Below are 16,044 nucleotides of genomic sequence, written 5' to 3' on the forward strand. Positions count from 1 at the left end.
CACTTTGCTAGGTGAACCTTGGTTCGGGGGCATGCATTCATAGCTTAGGATTCCCTTCGTGCCGACACGAGGGAGTGGGCTGCTAGCTACTTCGCACTTTGCTACGATGAACCTCGGTTGGGGGGCATGCATTCATATATAGCTTAGGATTCCCTTCGTGCCGACATGAGGGAGGAGGGGGGCTGCTAGCGACTTCGCACTTCGCTAGGTGAACCTCGGTTGAGGGGGAGGGGGCATGCATTCATAGCTTAGGATTCCCTTCATGCCGACACGAAGGGGGTTGGGGGCAAGAAATACCGTACACTTTGCGAGAGAGGTGCCACATCGAAGTTGCATTTGGTATTTCAAAATAAGCCACCCTTTTGATACATAAATTTGGTCCACATGCAAGTGTGTTCGTGTTCTGACCCTCTCCCGCGTCATTTTTCAGCAAAATTATGAACATTAGAAAAGTCGGATGACACAACAGACACGGTTCACTCAAACTAACCATGTGCCACGCCGGTGCACCTATCACGCACACATCCGCACAGTACATTGGGCTCCACGAGGCTCCCCCTCTCAAAAATATCTGCCCGCCTCGAGGGTTTTTCTATTTCATAACACACGGTTGTTATCTCCAGACCGTGTGCAATGTTTCTTGTTCCCAATCCTGCCTGCATCAAAAATATCTGCCCGCCTCTAGGGTTTTTCTTTTTCATAACACACGGTTGTTATCTCCGGACCGTGTGCGATGCACTATCATCAAAATTTTCAATAGCCCAGCATTTCACTCCCGCGTTTGACTCCCGCGTAGTAAAATTTTCAGTACCCGCGTCATTTCCTCAAACACCCCGCCCCCACTCCACACACACACACACACCAAAACCTCCTCGGGCATGCGCGCGCGCACACACACACACACAAACCCTCCCTCGCTCGAAACCCTAGCAAAGTCCCCGCCGCCGCTGCCGCCACCGCCGCAAGGCCTCCATTCTCAACATCTGCCGGTTTGCCCGTGCAGCTTGCCCATCGATCTCCATACCTAGGCCGCCATGAGTTTCTTAGATGACGCCTGCCAAACGCCCCCTTTCCCACAGATCCCCATCCCCCACTCCAGAGCGTCGCAGCCTAAGCCCGGCTACGCTTCCCGTGGAGCTCGAGGAGCGACTGGCCTAAAAGAGATGTATAGCGATCTCTTCGTCCGACGTCGCCGAGGAAGCTGACGACCATTACTGGCGGCAGGCACTCAAGCAGCGGTCTAGAGTATGTGGGCATGTCTCGTCCGCCGGCTACGGCATCGAAGTCATCGACAGCGACGCCCTGAGGCGGGCTGTGTCACAGGTTAAGTGGCCCACCCCCAACCCCTCGGGTTCAACTGCCGTCGATCTCATCCATGGCCCCGCCGCTGATCTCCTCTGGCTCGCTGTCAACAATTTGCCATTCTACATCGCCATCGAGCCCCTTTTGTCATTTCTGAAGGACATGTTCTGCGACACTGGCTTGGGATCCACAGCTTCCAAGTCAGACCTCATTGACAGCGACCACGAGGAGGGCACCCTCTCCGGCTCTTCCAAGGAGAATGAGCCCATCTGCTCTTCCAAGGGGAACGCGCCCGTCTGCGACATCAGGGAGGGCACCCTACAGCCGTGCTCTTCCAAGGGGAAGGAGCCCATCTGCGACAACATGGAGCGCATCGAGAGTCCGTGCTTTTCCCACGGGAACGAGCCCATCTGTGACAAGTGAGGAAACCCATGATTTGTTTATTTCAGTTGTTCACAATGTGATGCTCTATATGTGCAATTATTTACTATGCAGTACATTTCATCGGTCCAGTTTTAAACATACCGATAGCTTATATTTGCTTGCTGTTAAGCCTGTTATAGCTAGCATATGCCTCTTTTAAAGTTTTTTGATTGTTCGGTTGTTTGTAGTTAGCATATGTTCAGTTTCAAATGCTATCTTTGGTTGTTTGTAGTATGCCTTGTTTATTCCAGTTATTCACAACGTGATGTTCTATATGTGCAAGTATGAACTGTGCAGTTCAATATCATCAGTACCATTTTCAACAGTACCGCTATGAATGACTACATTTGGTTGCTGCATCTTGTAGTTAACACGCCTTTCCATTTTTATTTAAGCATAACCAATGTACTTAGACCGGCACAATAACAGTTTGAATGACCATGTTTGCTTGTTGTTAAATGTTAGGCCTGTTGCAGTTAGCACACCTTTCCACCTGTTTTGCTTTACTAGCATGCTTAAACCTGCACACTGAAGCTATCTTTTGGAGATTATTTTGTCTGCCATGTGTAATTTTGGTTGATGTTTAGCCTGTTGTGCTTAACATGCTTCTTGATGTACCTACACAGGACAATTTTCGGAACGACTGCTATTTTCCATCGAGGTTAGTTTCATCCCATGGCTTATCTGGTCACTGTTCAGGATATCGGTAGCTGGTACCATATAGGCCGGCGGCTGATAAGGGACTAATCGGTGAATCGGACTTTTAACTTAATATATCTGCAACTCATTTTTCTTTGGTTAACTAGGGCCATATGTAATATATTTGAGGCTACATAGCAACATGCACTGTACTTGATGTCTAAATATGCAATCCTAGGCTACATAGCAACAAGCAAGAGTGTTACATTAATGTTCTAATGATGTCTAGATATAAGTAGAAGAGCAGCAGCAGCAACAGCAACAACACAGCCCTATTTGGATACTCAACTTAGCTAGAGGTTAGAGTTAGTTTCTAGCTCATTACTAACCTTGAACCAACTCCATCCAAAGAGTTGTTTGGAGGGCAGGGTTAGATTGACAATAAATGCACTAGGATAACTAGCTCCAATTAGCACCTCTTGGGTTGGATACTAGTTTTTTTGGGTGGGTTATAGATGCAACTAGCTCAAACTAGCCCTCATGTTTAGATATACTTTAGGGATATTTGTGCCTGAACTAGCTCAAACTAACTGTAACCCGTGGATACAGCAGCAGATAATTTGTAAGAATGAACTAAACTCCTTCCGGCCCATAATATAAGATGTTAATTCATCTAATATGTGAGTATATTGGATGTTATAAGATAAGCCCTCTGTTTCTAAATATTTGTCTTTTTAGAGATTTCAAATGGACTACCACATACGGATGTATATAGACATATTATAAAAGAGTGGTGTACTACATCATTGTGCAATTGTTGTTTAGCTTCTAATATTAACTTTGGTGCTTTTAGGTATATATGTCATTGGTAAAGATCCGCGTTTTGACCCTTTCTGCGTATGGGACAATGAGATATCGATGAACCAGCATAAAGTGAGGAAGCTGATAAAGATTGTTAGTAAAATGGGTCCAAAGATGGCACTTAAACTATTTGTTTACACTTTATCCAAGACAACAGCGAACTGCAGGATGGTAAGTAAGAACTCTGCAGCCTTCTTTTTACTGCCCCATAATGAGTTGTGTTAGATGAAAATGTCTGAAATCTTATTCCTTTGCAGTGGTTGCCAAAGCAGTTACTCAAGATTACCTCTCAAACTACATGATTGGTGGGCATGCAAAGGTTAAAGTATTTCTACCAGAACACAATGTTATCTAGATGTTTTCATGAAGACCGTGAAGGATGGGCGGTCAGCCATCACAAGGGTTTGGACTAGAGTCATGCGTGCCTTCTGCATGGAGGAGGGCACAATATGGCCATTCCGCTTCACCTTGTTCAGCAACCAGAATATATTTCGCCTCTTTCTTTACCGTCTTTAATAGTACAAGTATACAACTGTGGTTCATCATTGTTTATTTGGTTCTTATGTAATTCTTGAACATATGTACCTATGAATGGAATAATGCATTGGTTGTTTGAACCTGATGGATATGAATAAAGCTGTGGCATACATTCAAATTCAAATCCAAATCCGGTGCAATTTGGAAAAGCAGCAATTAAATTATGGTGAAATTACGCTCTCCAGGTTGTTACGGCACACACGGTTGGTAAACACCAATGTTTGCAATATGCACCATAATCCGACATGGTTCACGGAGAGGAAACGTGTGCAAGCATGCACACAGTTGCCATTTGCAAAGCGTGTGCGATGCCAGACAATATCACAAACGGTGCGGGCAAACTAAACGTTCGTGTTAGTTGCCTTATCGTACACGATTCGCAACCATGAACTGTTTCTGATGAAGTATGCATCGTAAACGTTGCACGACAGAATAGCGTGTGCGATAGTTGTCGTGTACGATGATGTTACAACGGTCCGACATTTCATAATCCTGTCCGACACTCGTACAACGATTAGCTAATCTTCTTAATGGTGAACTATTTGTGATGGGCCGCGCATCATACACGTTCTATAATAGTGAACCGTTTGTGATGGGCCGCGCATCATAAACGTAGCACCACAGAGTACCGACTGCGATGGCAATGCGAGCAGAAACAAGTAGGAGTACTGTAGGGGCCCTATCCCCGACGATTTCTGGGTCGTGTGGGAAGGACCCCCTATCACCCACACTCCCTTGGCGATGGTTCCAAATGCCATCGCGGAAAGGGGTTTTAAACCGTTAGTTTAGGACCGACGCGCACTAGTGTATGACTATGAGATTATGCAACTCCCGAATACCAGAGGAACACTTAGTGTGCTATCAAACATCACAACGTAACTGGGTGACTATAAAGATGCTCTACAGGTGTCTCCGATGGTGTTTGTTGAGTTGGCATAGAACGAGATTAGGATTTGTCACTCCATGTATCGGAGAGGTATCTCTGGGCCCTCTAGGTAATGCACATCACTATAAGCCTTTCAAGCAATGTGACTAATGAGTTAGTTATGGGAGGATGCATTACGGAACGAGTAAAGAAACTTTTCGGTAACGAGATTGAATTAGGTATTGAGATACGGACGATCGAATCTCGGGCAAGTAACATACCAATGACAAAGGGAACAACGTATGTTGTTATGCGGTTTGACCGATAAAGATCTTCGTAGAATATGTAGGAACCAATATGAGCATCCAGGTTCCGCTATTGGTTATTGACCGGAGATGAGCCTCGGTCATGTGTACATAGTTCTCGAACCCGTAGGGTCCGCACGCTTAACGTTTGGTGACGATCGGTATTATGAGTTTATGTGTTTTGATGTACCGAAGGTTGTCCGGAGTCCCGGATATGATCACGGACATGACGAGGAATCTCGAAATGGTCGAGACATAAATATCAATATATTGGATGACTATGTTTGGACATCGGAATGGTTCCGGGTGAGTTTGGGCATTTACCGGAGCACCGGGAGGTTACCGGAACCTCCCGGGAAGTATATGGGCCTTATTGGGCCATAGTGGGGGAGAGGAGAAGGGAGCCTAGGAGGGCCCCCCCCCAATCCCAATCCGAATTGGGTGGGGGGCCGGCCCCCCTTTCCTTCCCCCTCTCTCCCCCTTCCTTCCTCTCCTAATCCAACTAGGGAGGGGGGGAATCCTACTCCCGGTGGGAGTAGGACTCCCCTTGGGCGCGCCATAGAGGGCTGGCCCTCCCCCTCCTCCACTCCTTTATATACGGGGGAGGGGGGCACCCCATAGACACACAAGTTGATTCTTAGCCGTGTGCGGTGCCCCCCTCCACCATATTCCACCTCGGTCATATTGTTGCAGTGCTTAGGCGAAGCCCTGCGTGGTAGCTTCATCATCACCGTCATCACGCCGTCGTGCTGATGAAACTCTCCCTCGACCTCAGCTGGATCTAGAATTCATGGGACGTCACCGAGCTGAACGTGTGCAAATCGCGGAGGTGCCGTACCTTCGGTGCTAGGATCGGTTGGATCGTGAAGATGTATGACTACATCAACCGCGTTGTCATAATGCTTCCGCTTACGGTCTACGAGGGTACGTGGACAACACTCTCCCCTCTCGTTGCTATGCATCACCTAGATGGATCTTGCGTGTGCGTAGAATTTTTTTTGAAATTACTACGTTCCCCAACAATATGTGCCTCTCTGATAATAACAATATCTAGCTAGGTAATGTGAAGCTTCCCTCGGACAATGCTTAAAGGAGGTTGATGAGATCCCATGTGAAAGTTCAAAGCAACCAGCTAGTACGGGTACATATGGATTCAGGATCTCAGAATCTCCATTGCATGCATCCATTTTTGAATACCCGCATTTCCTCTAGCTTAAAGAATGTTGGTATATCTATGGGGAGAAATGATAATGAAATTAATATGTCGGTTGGGGCACTTAAACATATGGAGATTGATCGTTTAAAGGTTTCTCCAAAGTGTAATAGCACCCCACCTAACCCTGAGACCGAGGAGGAAGATGAAACGGATGCCAAATATGATGGTCCGCTTATCTCCCACGGTTGGTGAGGTTACCGAGGTTGGTTTAGATGAAGCAAGACCTGGGTCCATGTTTTGTGACTTCACGGCGTCTTCGCGGAAATCTAAATCACATTCCTCAAAAAAGAAACAAAAACCGCCCAAGAAGGCGAAAGATTCCACATCGGCCCGAGTTTCCACATGAGAGGCATGTTTTGGAATAGCAGAGGTCTCTTAGACTTGGCTAAACATAAACACGTCGGTGATTGTGTACGTGAACATGGGTTGGACTTTGTGGCAATTTCCGAGGCTGGTAAATGTGACTTCCGGCCAAATGTCCTCGATCACCTCTCAGGTGGTTTCGACTACACATGGCACAGTCTACCAGCTCGTGGAAGGTCTGGAGGAATCCTTCTTGGGATACAGACCACGACCATGGACTTGTTGGCTTTTTCGACAGGTGAATTTCATATATTCACTTACGAAATAGAGCTTGTAATCTTACATGGAGCCTGGTCGCAGTCTATGGGGCTGCCCAAGATGAACACAAATCGGCTTTCCTTCATGAATTGGTGAACCTGGCTAAGGATAACCCGTATCCAATGATTATTGGAGGGGACTTTAATATCCTTAGGTACCAACAAGAGAAAATTAATGACCGCTTCGACACTCATTGGCCCTTCCTATTCAATGCTGTGATAGACAGTTTGGATCTTCGGGAGGTCAGTATGTCGGGGCGGTAGTTCACCTGGGCTAATAACAGATCGGTGCGTACATACGAGAAACTCGATAGGGTACTCGTGGACACCGAATGGGAACTAAATTTTCCTATAGTAACCGTGCGAGCCCTAGAGCGTATCGAGGCATTATCGGATCATGCACCCATCATTCTGGATTCTAACTCTATGAACCCAGCAGCCCGTCACCCTTTCAAATTTGAATTGGGATGGCTGCATCGGGATGGATTTGTAGACATAATCAAGAATGTTTGGGAGAGGCCCGCCGTTGGTCGCACACCTATTCAAAGGTGGAACTTTAAAATAAGGGCCATGCGGCAACACCTCACTAGATGGGAGAAACACACTAATGGGATATATAAAAAAGAAAAACAACAGCTCTCTACCATTATTGACGACCTCGACAAGATTGCAGAGACACGCACCTTATCTCAACAAGAGATTGAATTAAAAATCAATCTAATGAGAAGGTCTCCCGTCTTTCGCGAGAAGAGGAGATCAAATACTACCATAGATCCAAAGCTGATCTCATATCGATGGGTGATAGTAATACAAGATACTTCCAATTGATCGCCAATGGGCGACATAGGAACAAATGTACTTGTAGTCTCCAGCAAGATGAGGGGCTGATCGAAGGTCAGGAGGAGCTCAAAAAGTATATCACCAAATACTATAAATCGTTGTTCAGCGCGCCAGCTGAGGGGAACTTCACCCTTGACGAGACCCGAACAGATGATATTCCACAAGTCACAGTAGAAGAAAATGATATCCTAACGGCACCATTCTCAGAAGAGGAGGTGAGAGCGGCGGTGTTCCAAATGGAACATAACAAAGCTCCAGGCCCAGATGGTTTCCCCGCAGAATTCTATCAGAATTTCTGGGATATCATCAAGACTGACCTTTCGGAGTTGTTTAATTGTCTTCATGCCGACCGTCTAGACCTATTCAGACTTAACTTTGGCGAGATTGTCTTGTTGCCAAAGATTAAGGAGGCCGAACGGATCCAACAGTTCAGACCCATATGCCTCCTTAATGTTAGCTTCAAGATCTTTACCAAAGTGGGTACGAAGGTTAAACTCGTTAGTTGACCATGTTGTCCAGCCATCTCAAACGATGTTCATGCAAGGAAGGAATATACTCGATGGCGTAGTAATTTTGCATGAGACCGTTCACGAGATGCACCGAAAAAACATGAGTGGAGTAGTATTTAAAATCGACTTTGAGAAGGCCTATGACAAGGTCAAATGGTCTTTCCTCCAACAGGCCCTAAGAATGAAAGGTTTCTCTGATAAATGGCGCCAATGGATCCAAAATTTTGTAACTGGAGGTAGTGTGGCCATCAAAGTCAATGATGATTTAGGCCATTACTTCCAGACAGAAAAAGGACTATGGCAGGGTGACCCCATGTCCCCAATTTTATTTAACATTGTTGTTGACATGTTGGCTATTCGGATTGAGCGCGCCAAGCAGGACGGCCAGATTGCAGGAGTAGTGGCACACCTTGTGGATGATGGTCTCTATATTCTGCAATATGCCGATGACAAAATTCTTGTTATGGAACATGACCTGGACAAGGCTCGAAACCTAAAACTCTTTCTTTCAGCATTTGAGCAAATGTCGGGTCTCAAAATTAACTTCCATAAAAGTGAACTTTTCAGCTTTGGAGAAGCCGTTGAGGCGGCTGCAAATTACGCTGGCCTGTTTGGTTGTGCACATGGTCAATTCCCAATTAAATATCTAGGAATACAAGTTCACTATCGGCGTCTCACCATTGCAGAGTCGAAGCATGTTGACGAGCGTCTAGAGAAACGACCGAGCAGTTGGAAAGGCAAGTTGCTCTCAGTTGGAGGACGGTTGGTTTTAATTAACTCCGTCCTCACAAATATGGTTCTCTATATGCTTTCTTTCTTCCAACTCCCAAAAGGGGTCCTCCAAAGACTGGACTATTTTAGATCCAGATTTTTTGGCAGGGAGACGGTGAAAAGAAAAAATATAGCCTGGCCAAATGGAGCGTGGTTTGTAGGCCGAAAGACCAAGGTGTCCTTGGAATTCATGACCTGCAGGTCAAGAATGAGGCCCTACTTAGTAAATGGTTGTTCAAACTTCTTACTAAGGATGGTGTTTGGCAAACCATATTGCGCAACAAGTATGTAGGCCAAAAGGCGGTGTCTCAGGCTTATTGGAAAGCAGGCGACTCACACTTTTGGGCTGGCCTAATGGTGGCAAAGAAACATGTTTTTCGCTTTGGGTCTTTCACGATAAAAGGATGGGTTAGAGGTTCATTTCTGGGAAGACATATGGATAGGCAATGCCAGTCTACGAGAGCAATACCCAGCCTTATGCGCCATTGCTCATGATATGAGTAATACTATTGCACAAGTGCTTAGTTCATTCCCACCGAATATTTCGTTCAGGCGGGATTTGATTGGCCCCCGACTTTTGTCATGGAATAATCTTTTATCCCGTCTGGATTCGATTAATCTGACACAAGGTCGGGATGTGTTTCACTGGAAACTCACAACATCAGGGTCTTACACAGTAGACTCGATGTACCGTGCGCTCATGCATTCTGAGGTGCCAGTGAATAATAACAAGAAAATTTCAAAGTCAAAGATTCCACTAAAGGTTAAAATCTTTATGTGGTATCTTCGTAGGGGAGTTGTGCTAATCAAACACAATCTTGCATGGCGCAACTGGCCAGGAAGTAAGAAGTGTTGCTTTTGTGCTCATGACGAGACAATCAAACACCTCTTTTTCCAATGCAAGTTTGCACGTTCTACATGGCAGTCATCCAAATAGCGTCAAATTTGTATTCTCCAACGAGTATTGCCAATATATTTGGTCATTGGTTGGACGGAATTTCAAATAGTTTCAAAATGCTAATAAGGGTGGGGGCGTATGCCTTACTATGGTCGCTTTGGCTATGTCGAGATGATTTGATTTTTAATGACAAAAATGCTTCTCCTCTGCAGGTTATTTTCCATTTTACGCACTCGCTTCATACGTGGTCTACGCTACAACAGGAGGAGCACCAACTGCTGTTCAAGGCGGTGTGTACGCGGTTGGAGCAGGCGGCTATGGAGGTTTTTTTCCAACATGGGTGGCAGCATAACCTCCAGACCAATCCACCGCCGAGTTCAACATAGGCAAAGTGTCGGTCCATAGGACTCTACTATTGACCTTTTGCCGGTTTTCTTACTGTTTCTAGTGTCAGACTTTGGTGTTTGGCTGTGTGCATCCTAGTTATGCAGAGGCCGGGTGTTACTCATAATGTTTTGTATCCGCTTGATGCTACATTTGAGATAATAAAATCGTCCTTTATTGAAAAAGCTCAAGGCAATCAGATTTCACCACCACCTTAGAGCAGCCAACATGCGAGCATCTTTAGCCATGTACCTCTAATTCGATCACTCAAACGCCCGCGGACGGGCCCGTTCAGTGACCGGGTGTGTCCGTTTTGAGCCCCTATTTTTTCATTCGCGCAGCCACACTTCTTTTTTTTCCTCATATGTCTGATCATTTGCACGTGATTGGTAGAGAAGAAGAGAGAGAAAGAAAAGAATGAATAAAGAAAGAGAAAAGGTGACCCGGGTGGGGCCGCGTCATACGTGGCGGACTGACCGGGCGTGTCCAGATACGTCCGCGAGCCCTCATATTGTCCTTATATTTGAGATGGATATGAGGGGTGCCAGTCAGTCCAGACGTTTGAGACGGATATAAGAGGATCGGTTGGGTCGCGTTTGACTGGTGACTGATCGGACTGCCTGTCCGGGCATTTAAGACGGGTATGAGGGGTCCTATTATAGATGATCTCAGATAGCAATTTGAGCCTCTCCATGGTGCTAGAGCTTCAACAGTTGGAGCATTCAATGTGTGATTTATAGGCTCCGCAGCTTTGGCAATTGTCTCGCCTCTGTAGCTTCGTATAACAACAGCTACTGCTCCACTTCCATCCTCAAAGAAGCTGCATCTGTATTCAACTCATAATACCCTGGAGAGAGTTTTTTCCATATTGTAGTCAGCGGTGGAGTGCCTGTAAAATGAGCATAATTGATAGTTACTAGTGATTGGGGTGCCCCCTTGGGGCGCCTCCTGGGCAGAAGTTGGGGCAGTGCCAGGTGGGAGGCGCCCCTTCTACTCTTCTATTTATATTGTAACAATCATAGCTGGTATAAAGATTCAACCAAGCGATTCAATGAATTTTCACGAAGTATTCAAAGTTGATTCAACATTGATCGTTCACTGGTTCAGTAAAGAAATTATACTTTCTAATTAAAATACAACATCTTTTACTAATATGCGGAGCAACTTTAGCACTGATGAATCACTAGCTCAGGAAAAGAACTCATTGCTATTTAAACTACTATTGTAAAGAGATTCAAAACTCTACATTTAGTCAACTCTCACCATAGTGCCTCTTTTTTTCATTCAGTGAGAACATGCAAATTCCTTTGAATCACAACAGCAGGTAGCACACAAACAAGCTTCATTCTAGCATCACCTCCTAATGTTCTCTTCAGCCATTTTCTGTTCTTCACTGCCCCACAACGAACCTACAAGAACCCAAAAAGAGCAAGCTAGGTGGGGGTGAGCCAAATCAAGAATGGAAGGGAGATAAAAAGAAGTATGGGTCTACTGATTTGAATGAATGTGTGGTCACCTGAAGATCTGATTCGTTCCCCGCATCAAAAACTCTTCCTCACTCAAGGAATTGTGTTCAAGAAACAACTCAATATAAAAAAGTGCATTACCCTACAGTTTTTACTCCCAAGCAAATCGACCATCCTTTTGTTCAATGAAATGATCTAATTTGAGTCTTCTGAGATACCCCAAGTGTGATTTTAAATGGATAAACATATATGAACACGAACACATTGTAGACACTATTTTCCACCGAGTGACAAAGTTAGGAAAATAGTAAATATTACTCTGCATAGTAACATTTCACTTTGAAATTAATACTCCCCCATCCTGCAAACAGTTCAGGAAGGCTATTAAGATGAAATAGCTTCACAAAAATAGTTTAATTCTGCTAGAGAATACACACGAAAAGTAACAGTAAGATATCTACTAAGAAGCTGAAGTACCACAATGAATAAATGGGCAGATGATTGTCCAAACAAAAAGTAAAAAAGGACAACTAAAGATATACATATGTATGTATGCATTCGATTATCATTGTCTAAGAGATATGCACTGCGACATGTAAGCTTTGAACAATTAGAACACGAGTAACCTTGTGTCCTCATCAAGCAATAATAGTCAGTTTGTCACCTGTCCTCATCAAGCAATAACAAGCAATAATGGTAGTTTGTTACCTTATGAAAGCATATTTTAATCAGTAACTATCACTACAATTACCAGCAAAAAGCATATAATCATCCTAGGGAAATAACATGGACCAACCCTTTCAATTGCAGGAAGGTCCCAATTTCTGGCGGTAAAAAACATTTGGCATTGTTAGATGATTGCAACACTGAATCAAGTTGTCCATGTGTTTGCACAAGTGCAAATGATATCTTTTCTTGTTGTCTTTCTGAACCTGTACTCAAAGAATTAAGGACCCCTTTTGTTAAATCTACAAACAGTATTTTGTCTGTTGTGAATACAAATTTTTTAGTACAAAACATTGTTTCCTAATTGCACAGAACTAAGCTCACTAATTTTCCTAACAACCCTTCCTGGAAGAATTTCAGCAAAACATAAGTCATACCTATTTAGCTTCTTTAGAGGCTGCAGTTGCTATTCATTGAAATCGAGATTATCCCCATTTAACTATTTAGAATCTAGTCCAACACTTCTTCCCTCGTGCGGTTTCTAAGGAAATAAACGAAATTCTCAGGGTACCATACGGACCAAGCATAAGAATGAACACATGACGAGCGTTAATCCACTGACACAGATACGAATAATAAAAAAACAGCACACAAGCTCTCATGGATACACAAGAACACAGGACAAAACACACCTTGATGACGGAGGAAAGAGAGCGAGGAGGACAGAAAGATGAATAGCACGACCGATCGATGAATGCCCAGAACCTGCGCGCTCACTCCACAAGTACCCGACAACAGATAACACATAAGAACAATAAGTAGGCGAGCAACAAAAGCGCAAAAAGGAAAGAACACTGTCGTCGAACACAGCGAAGCTCACCTCCATGGCACCCAACAAGCGGAGCAAAGCAATGGATGAACTGAGCAGAACGGTGTAACAACCTGGTTTTTGGCCCTTTTTTCTTTTTCTTTTGATTTATTTGGTTTTTGCTCTATTTTTTTTGGGGTGGTTCTGTGGCCTTGCCACCTGGAAAATCATCCTCATTCCCCCTCCCAAGTGGCTTATCATTCTCAAAACCTTGCCAAAATCATGTCACTTCAATCCTTGACAAACCCCTCAAATCTTTTTCTAGGGAATATTCCTTCTTCTATTAAAGAATTAACCCTATCTGCCCTATATTTTTGTCCATCCAAAAATTCCCAAATAATTCTCATAATTCCTTTGGGTCATATATTGCTCAAATATGCCCAAACTTTCCTGTCCTAGCCCAAGAATAATTCCTCAATAATTATTCTTCATTTCTGTCCAGTGTGGCTTTCTCTGAAGTAAGTGCCACCTATCCTTTCCTGATTGCTCCCAAACCTTTTGGGAATTTTCTTAGGTCCAAATCATTGACTCATGCCAATATTCAACTTTATTTGCCTAGCCAATCTTCCTCGGCAATTTTTCAAACTTTCACTCAGATAGAAGGCATTGTGAAGGAAGTACTAGCTAGGGTTATCCAAATGAGTTGAGATTTTTCACACTCCTTCATGTGCTCATATTAGAACACCCCTCCAAGTTTCAGCTCCATCCTATCATCTATGTGAGCATAGCATGAAATCTTTGATTCTTCTAATATTTTCAGGTTGTGAAGCAAGTATAATTTTTATTGCTTCATTAATTGTGAGAAATTACCAGATTGTGCTCCCACTCTAATAACATCTCTCCACCAAATTTGGCACCATTTCACTTAGCAAATATTCCTCTAGAATTTTTGCAAGTTTCTGGACAGAAAGAATAGCTGTGAAGGAAGTACCATTTTGGTGAATCCAATTGGTATGAAAATTTTATAGCATCTTACTATGTCCAAATCCTTAGGCCTTGCCAAATTTTAGATCAAGTTGATACTCCATGTGAGTGAACCATCATGATCTTGATTCTGGACCATTTTGGTCAGTTGCAAAGCAACCATGTTGTTTTGTGGTCCATTTCTCCTTAAACTCTCCAGGATTATAGTCCTTCCTAAGCTAATTACCCCAGACAAACTCTTTGGCTCCAATAAAATTCCTGTTGATGACCAGTGTACGTTCAAGTTTACTACAGTAAACTTCAGACGATGATTACCATTTAACCAGAGTGTTTTTCATCGATCTACCACCGTAGTTGAAACCTCCCTTGGAAGAACTTACCACTAGACAACACGTTCTAGCTCATTGCCCCCGCTACATGCCAGTGCACGCGGTGGCCGCGCTAATGGCATAACAGTGCGCGCGCTCTGTGCGCTGTGGCCACGCCCAGGCGTCGTTTGTGCTCGACCCTCTCCCCCTCTCGTCGTCTTCACGCTCGTGAGTATGTCCAACAGCTTCACCGTGTCGTCGCCGTCCTCCTGGAGCCATCTCCCCCTCTGCAAGCCCCTCCGTCAGCGCTCGTCGCCGCGCGCCCACGGCAAACCTGTAGCCGACCGGCTCTGTTCGCGCTGCGGCGTCTTCCTCCTCTTGTCCCCAAGCTCTGCTCGTCTTCGTGACCTCCGCGGCTTGTCCGTTGCCTCTCTCGTCGCCTTCCCGCGCCCTCCCGTAATCGCTGGCCGTCGCCAGAGCATTGGTCGGATCCCCGCGGCGACACCCGAGCTCGGCCTCCCTCGCCCGGCTATAAATAGCCATCCCCGGCCTCGCCCGAGCTCACCACCAGCCTCACACCACCCCCAGCAACCTCCCCGGCCTCTCCCACAAGCTCGAGAAGCTGTCCTCGCCTCTGTTGGCCACCATGGCCGTCGCCATCCTCTAACTAAATTAGCTCAAACCGAGCCTTCCCTATCCTCTTCTACACCACCAGACGACTCCCCTCTGCCCCGCGAGTCTCCCCCACCCCTCAGTTCGTCGCCGGAGGCCCTGTGGCCGCGCCTCCATAGAACGGCCGCTGCCGGCTATGCTCTCTGTTGCCTCCAGCCGCAGCCGCCCTAGATCCCCCTGGAGCCCGTTTCCTCTCTGAATGGAAGCGTCGTGGCGTCCCGAGCCCACCGGTGGCTTCGCCCTCGCCGTAGACGGCTGGAGCCAGCCGGCCCGTCGTCGGTGTCGTGCCCTCCCCTGCCTCCTCTGTCCCGTGCGGGAGCAGGGCGAGGAAGAAGAAGACAGGGGCTAGGCGGGCCCTCTTCTCCCTGCGGCCCCACGCGTCAGTGGCTCGGTAAGCCGGCCCCACCTTTGCCACGCTGGATATGTGGAGACGTAATCCCCATGATTACGTCTTCGCTTATCGAAAGTGTATCCCTCTTCTAGTTCGGCCCAGAATGCGTTTTCACTTCCGGGAAACGTATTTCCTTCTAATACGCTTTCTGTTTTTCTGTCCAGGCCCTTTTTGAAAATATTTTCATTACAGATAGGTCCCTGGCAGAAAACACTTCATAACTTTTTGCTCGCAACTCCGTTTGAGGTGAATCCAAAGCCCACGTCTTCGTTTCGTGGAGCCCGTTCTGTTGGTATCATCTTCACCATGTTTTGACATCCTAAAAATGACCATTTTGCCCTTACGCTTAATCAGCCCCCTCCGAGAGAGAACGTTTTCTGGCGATTTGTTCCGCGAGCTTCTTGCACTTTCTCCCGGTGATTTCTTCCACCCCAGGCAAGCCACAAAAACTACTTGCATGATAGTCATGAAGTAGCCATGGTTTTCAACTTGAATGTTTAATAAATGTTTGCTTGTTTGATACGGTTATCGTTGTTTCAGTGATGCTTAGAGATCTGTGTTCACTTTCATGCTATGCTC

The sequence above is a fragment of the Triticum aestivum genome, chromosome 3D (genome assembly GCF_018294505.1).
Source record: "Triticum aestivum cultivar Chinese Spring chromosome 3D, IWGSC CS RefSeq v2.1, whole genome shotgun sequence".
In the NCBI taxonomy this organism is placed as follows: Eukaryota; Viridiplantae; Streptophyta; class Magnoliopsida; order Poales; family Poaceae; genus Triticum; species Triticum aestivum.